Source organism: Nicotiana tomentosiformis, unplaced genomic scaffold (genome assembly GCF_000390325.3).
Source record: "Nicotiana tomentosiformis unplaced genomic scaffold, ASM39032v3 Un00060, whole genome shotgun sequence".
Taxonomy (NCBI): Eukaryota; Viridiplantae; Streptophyta; class Magnoliopsida; order Solanales; family Solanaceae; genus Nicotiana; species Nicotiana tomentosiformis.
The window spans coordinates 102,729-110,252 of NW_027174619.1; positions in this window are offsets into that span (position 1 = coordinate 102,729).

Sequence of the window (7,524 nt, forward strand, 5' to 3'; positions counted from 1 at the left end):
TACTCCCTAATTGATATTATTTTGGATATAGGGTCACCACGCCCTAGTCTCTTTTCCAACATAGTGTCTCCACTCCCTAGTTGATCTTATTTTAGATATATGGTCTCGACTCCCTAGTTTATTTTCCAACATAAGGTCTTTACTACCTAGTTGACATTTATTTTAGACATAGGGTCTACACTCCCTAGTACCCTTTCCAACATAGGGTCTCTACTCCCTAGTTGATGTTATTTTATACACAGGGCATCCTCTCCCTACTTGTCGTTTTAGACATCGGGTCTCCACTGCCTAGTTGATGTTTTTAGACATAGGGTCTCTACTCCCTAGTTGATGTTATTTTACACATAGGGTATCCACTACCTAGTCTCCTTACCAACATAGGTTCTCCACTCCCTTGTTAATGCTATTTTAGACACAGGGTCTCCACTCCGTGGTCTCCTTTCCAACAACTGGTCTCCACTCCCTAGGTGATGTATTTAGACATAGGGTCTCCACTCCCTAGTCTGCTTTTCCAACATAGGGTCTCCGCTCTCTTGTCGATTTTATTTTTAAACATAGGGTCTCCACTCCCTAGTCTCTTTTCCAACATAGGGTCTCCACTCCCTAGTGGATTTTATTTTAGACATAGGGTCTCCACTCCCTAGTGGATTTTATTTTAGACATAGGGTCTCCACTCCCTAGTCTCTTTCCCTACATAGGGTCTCCACGCCCTAGTCTCTTTTCAATCATAGGGTCTACACTCCCTAGTTGATCTTATTTTATATATAGGGTCTCCACTCCCTAGTCTCTTTTCCAACATAGGGTCTCCACTCCCTATTTGATGTTATTTTATAAATAGGGCCTCCACTCGCTAATACCTTTTCCAACATAGGGTCTCCACTCCCTAGATGATGATATTTTATAAATAGGGCCTCCGCTCCCTAGTCTCTTTTCCAACATAGGGTCTCCACGACCTAGTCTCTTATTTAACATAGGGTCTCCACTCCCTAGTTGATGTTATTTTAGATAGAGGGTCTCCACTTCCTAGTCTCTTTTCCAACATAGGGTCTCCATTCCCTAGTTGATGTTATTTTATACATATGGCCTCCACTCCCTTGTCTTTTTTACAACATAGGTCTCCACTCCCAAGTTGATGTTATTTTATACATAGGGGCTCTTCTCCCTACTTGTTGTTTTAGACATCGGGTCTCCACTCCCTAGTTGATATTTTTAGACATAGGGTCTCCACTCCCTAGTCTTCTTTTCAAACATAGGGTCTCCACTTCCTAGTTAATTTTATTTTTAAACATATGGTCTCCACTCCCTAATCTCTTTTCCAACATCGGGCCTCCACTCCCTCGTTTATTTTATTTTAGACATAGGGTCTCCACTCCCTAATCTCCTTTACAACATAGTGTCTTCACTCCCTAGTTGATGTTATTTTAGACATAGGGTCTCAACTCTATGTTCTCCTTTCCAACATAGGGTCTCCATTCCCTAGTTAATATTTTTAGACATAGGGTATCCACTCCCTAGTCTGTTTTTCCAACATAGGGTCTCCACTCTCTAATATATTTTATTATTAGACATATGGTCTCCACTCCCTAGTCTCTTTTCCAACACAGTGTCTACACTCCCTAATTGATTTTATTTTTAGACATAGGGTCTCCACTCCCTAGTGGATTTTATTTTAGACATATGGTCTCCACTCCTTAGTTGATGTTATTTTGGATATAGGGTCTCCATTCCCTAGTCTCTTTTCCACCATAGGGTCTCCACACCCTAGTCCCTTTTCCAACATAGGGTCTCCACTCCCTAGTTGATGTTATTTTAGACATAGGGTCTCCATTCCCTAGTATCTTTTCTAACATAGGGTCTCTACTCCCTAATTGATGTTATTTTATAAATAGGGCCTCCACTCCCTAGTCTCTTTTCCAACATAGGGTCTCCGCGCCCTAGTCTCTTATCTAACATATGGTCTCCACTCTCTAGTCACTTTTATTTTAGACTTAGGGTCTCCACTCCCTCGTCTCTTTTCCAACATAGGGTCTCCCTTCCCTAGTTGATGTTATTTTATACATAGGGCATCCTCTCCTTACTTGTCATTTTAGACATAGGGTCTCCACTTCCTAGTTAATTTTATTTTTAGACATAGTGTCTCCACTCCCTAATCTCTTTTCCAATATCGAGTCTCCACTCCCACGTTGATTTTATTTTAGACAAATGGTCTCCACTCCCTAGTCTCCTTTCCAACATAGGGCCTCCATACCCTAGTTACTGTTATTTTGGATATAGGGTCTACACTCCCTGGTTGATGTTTATTTTAGACATAGGGTCTCCACTCCCTAGTCTCTTTTCCAACATAGGGTCTCCATTCCCTAGTCTGCTTTTTCCAACATAGGGTCTCCTCTCCCTAATCTCTTTTCCAACATCGGGTCTCCACTCCATTATGGATTTTATTTTAGACATAGGGTCTCCACTCCCTAGTCTCCTTTCCAACATAGGGCCTCTACACCCTAGTTGCTGTTATTTTGGATATAGGGTCTCCACTCTCTTGATGATGTTTATTTTAGACATAGGGTCTCCACTCCCTAATCTCTTTTCCAACATAGGGTATCCATTCCCTAGTCTCCTTTTCAAAGATAGGATCTCCTCTCCCTAGTTGTTGTTTTAGACATAGGGTCTTTACTCCCTAGTTGATGTTTATTTTAGACATAACGTCTCCACTCCCTAGTCCACTTTCGAACATAGGGTCTCTACTCCCTAACATAGTGTCTCCACTCCCTAGTGGATTTTATTTTAGACATATGGTCTCCACTCCTTAGTTGATGTTATTTTGGATATAGGGTCTCCATTCCCTAGTCTCTTTTCCACTATAGGGTCTCCACACCCTAGTCCCTTTTCCAACATAGGGTCTCCACTCCCTAGTTGATCTTATTTTAGACATAGGGTCTCCATTCCCTAGTCTCTTTTCTAACATAGGGTCTCCACTCCCTAATTGATGTTATTTTATAAATAGGGCCTCCACTCCCTTGTCTCTTTACCAACATAGGGTCTCCACGCCCTAGTCTCTTTTATTTTAGAAATAGGGTCTCCACTCCCTCGTCTCTTTTCCAACATAGGGTCTTCATTCCCTAGTTGATGTTATTTTATACATATGGCCTCCACTCCCTTGTATTTTTTCCAACATAGGTCTCCACTCCCTAGTTGATGTTATTTTATACATAGGGCATCCTCTCCTTACTTGTCGTTTTAGACACCGGGTCTCCACTCCCTAGTTGATGTTTTTAGACATAGGGTCTCCACTTCCTAGTTAATTTTATTTTTAGACATAGGGTCTCCACTCCCTAATCTCTTTTCCAATATCGGGTATCCACTCCCTCGTTGATTTTATTTTAGACAAAGGGTCTCCACTCCCTAGTCTCCATTCCAACGTAGGGCCTCCATACTCAAGTTGCTGTTATTTTGGATATAGGGTCTTCACTCCCTGGTTGATGTTTATTTTAGGCATAGGGTTTCCACTCCCTAATCTATTTTCCAACATAGGGTCTCCATTCCCTAATCTGCTTTTTCCAACATAGGGTCTCCTCTCCCTAATCTCTTTTCCAACATCGGGTTTCCACTCCCTTGTGGATTTTATTTTAGACATAGGGTCTCCACTCCCTAGTCTCCTTTCCAACATAGGGGCTCTACACCCTAGTTGCTGTTATTTTGGATATAGGTTCTCCACTTCCTAGTTAATTTTATTTTTAGACATAGTGTCTCCACTCCCTAATCTCTTTTCCAATATTGGGTCTCCACTCCCTCGTTGATTTTATTTTAGACAAATGGTCTCCACTCCCTAGTCTCCTTTCCAACATAGGGCCTCCATACCCTAGTTGCTGTTATTTTGGATATAGGGTCTACACTCCCTGGTTGATGTTTATTTTAGACATAGGGTCTCCACTCCCTAGTCTCTTTTCCAACATAGGGTCTCCATTCCCTAGTCTGCTTTTTCCAACATAGGGTCTCCTCTCCCTAATCTATTTTCCAACATCGGGTCTCCACTCCATTATGGATTTTATTTTAGACATAGGGTCTCCACTCTCTAGTCTCCTTTCCAACATAGGGCCTCTACACCCTAGTTGCTGTTATTTTGGATATAGGGTCTCCACTCTCTAGATGATGTTTATTTTAGACATAGGGTCTCCACTCCCTAATCTCTTTTCCAACATAGGGTCTCCATTCCCTAGTCTCCTTTTCCAAGATAGGATCTCCTCTCCCTAGTTGCTGTTTTAGACATAGGGTCTTTACTCCCTAGTTGATGTTTATTTTAGACATAACGTCTCCACTCCCTAGTCCACTTTCGAACATTTGGTCTCTACTCCCTAACATAGTGTCTCCACTCCCTAGTGGACTTTATTTTAGACATATGGTCTCCACTCCTTAGTTGATGTTATCTTGGATATAGGGTCTCCATTCCCTAGTCTCTTTTCCACCATAGGGTCTCCACACTATAGTCCCTTTTCCAACATAGGGTCTCCACTCCCTAGATGATGTTATTTTAGACATAGGGTCTCCATTACCTAGTCTCTTTTCTAACATAGGGTCTCCACTCCCTAATTGATGTTATTTTATAAATAGGGCCTCCACTCCCTAGTCTCTTTACCAACTTAGGGTCTCCACGCCCTAGTCTCTTTTATTTTAGAAATAGGGTCTCCACTCCCTCGTCTCTTTTCCAACATAGGGTCTTCATTCCCTAGTTGATGTTATTTTATACATATGGCCTCCACTCCCTTGTGTTTTTTACAACATAGGTCTCCACTCCCAAGTTGATGTTATTTTATACATAGGGGCTCTTCTCCCTACTTGTTGTTTTAGACATCGGGTCTCCACTCCCTAGTTGATATTTTTAGACATAGGGTCTCCACTCCCTAGTCTTCTTTTCAAACATAGGGTCTCCACTTCCTAGTTAATTTTATTTTTAAACATAGGGTCTCCACTCCCTAATCTCTTTTCCAACATCGGGCCTCCACTCCCTCGTTTATTTTATTTTAGACATAGGGTCTCCACTCCCTAATCTCCTTTACAACATAGTGTCTTCACTCCCTAGTTGATGTTATTTTAGACATAGGGTCTCAACTCTATGTTCTCCTTTCCAACATAGGGTCTCCATTCCCTAGTTAATATTTTTAGACATAGGGTATCCACTCCGTAGTCTGTTTTTCCAACATAGGGTCTCCACTCTCTAATTTATTTTATTATTAGACATATGGTCTCCACTCCCTAGTCTCTTTTCCAACACAGTGTCTACACTCCCTAATTGATTTTATTTTTAGACATAGGGTCACCACTCCCTAGTGGATTTTATTTTAGACATATGGTCTCCACTCCTTAGTTGATGTTATTTTGGATATAGGGTCTCCATTCCCTAGTCTCTTTTCCACCATAGGGTCTCCACACCCTAGTCCCTTTTCCAACATAGGGTCTCCACTCCCTAGTTGATGTTATTTTAGACATAGGGTCTCCATTCCCTAGTCTCTTTTCCAACATAGGGTCTCTACTCCCTAATTGATGTTATTTTATAAATAAGGCCTCCACTCCCTAGTCTCTTTTCCAACATAGGGTCTCCGCGCCCTAGTCTCTTATCTAACATATGGTCTCCACTCTCTAGTCACTTTTATTTTAGACTTAGGGTCTCCACTCCCTAGTCTCTTTTCCAACATAGGGTCTCCCTTCCCTAGTTGATGTTATTTTATACATAGGGCATCCTCTCCTTACTTGTCGTTTTAGACATAGGGTCTCCACTTCCTAGTTAATTTTATTTTTAGACATAGTGTCTCCACTCCCTAACCTCTTTTCCAATATCGGGTCTCCACTCCCTCGTTGATTTTATTTTAGACAAATGGTCTCCACTCCCTAGTCTCCTTTCCAACATAGGGCCTCCATAACCTAGTTGCTGTTATTTTGGATATAGGGTCTACACTCCCTGGTTGATGTTTATTTTAGACATAGGGTCTCCACTCCCTAGTCTCTTTTCCAACATAGGGTCTCCATTCCCTAGTCTGCTTTTTCCAACATAGGGTCTCCTCTCCCTAATCTCTTTTCCAACATCGTGTCTCCACTCCATTATGGATTTTATTTTAGACATAGGGTCTCCACTCCCTAGTCTCCTTTCCAACATAGGGCCTCTACACCCTAGTTGCTGTTATTTTGGATATAGGGTCTCCACTCTATAGATGATGTTTATTTTAGACATAGGGTCTCCACTCCCTAATCTCTTTTCCAACATAGGGTCTCCATACCCTAGTCTCCTTTTCAAAGATAGGATCTCCTCTCCCTAGTTGTTTTTTTAGACATAGGGTCTTTACTCCCTAGTTGATGTTTATTTTAGACATAACGTCTCCACTCCCTAGTCCACTTTCGAACATAGGGTCTCTACTCCCTAACATAGTGTCTCCACTCCCTAGTGGATTTTATTTTAGACATATGGTCTCCACTCCTTAGTTGATGTTATTTTGGATATAGGGTCTCCATTCCCTAGTCTCTTTTCCACCATAGGGTCTCCACACCCTAGTCCCTTTTCCAACATAGGGTCTCCACTCCCTAGTTGATGTTATTTTAGACATAGGGTCTCCATTCCCTAGTATCTTTTCTAACATAGGGTCTCCACTACCTAATTGATGTTATTTTATAAATAGGGCCTCCACTCCCTTGTCTCTTTACCAACATAGGGTCTCCACGCCCTAGTCTCTTTTATTTTAGAAATAGGGTCTCCACTCCCTCGTCTCTTTTCCAACATAGGGTCTTCATTCCCTAGTTGATGTTATTTTATACATATGGCCTCCACTCCCTTGTCTTTTTTCCAACATAGGTCTCCACTCCCTAGTTGATGTTATTTTATACATAGGGCATCCTCTCCTTACTTGTCGTTTTAGACACCGGGTCTCCACTCCCTAGTTGATGTTTTTAGACATAGGGTCTCCACTTCCTAGTTAATTTTATTTTTAGACATAGGGTCTCCACTCCCTAATCTCTTTTCCAATATCGGGTATCCACTCCCTCGTTGATTTTATTTTAGACAAAGGGTCTCCACTCCCTAGTCTCCATTCCAACATAGGGCCTCCATACTCAAGTTGCTGTTATTTTGGATATAGGGTCTTCACTCCCTGGTTGATGTTTATTTTAGACATAGGGTCTCCACTCCCTAATCTCTTTTCCAACATAGGGTCTCCATTCCCTAATCTGCTTTTTCCAACATAGGGTCTCCTCTCCCTAATCTCTTTTCCAACATCGGGTTTCCACTCCCTTGTGGATTTTATTTTAGACATAGGGTCTCCACTCCCTAGTCTCCTTTCCAACATAGGGCCTCTACACCCTAGTTGCTGTTATTTTGGATATAGGTTCTCCACTTCCTAGTTAATTTTATTTTTAGACATAGTGTCTCCACTCCCTAATCTCTTTTCCAATATCAGGTCTCCACTCCCTCGTTGATTTTATTTTAGACAAAGGGTCTCCACTCCCTAGTCTCCATTCCAACATAGGGCCTCCATACTCAAGTTGCTG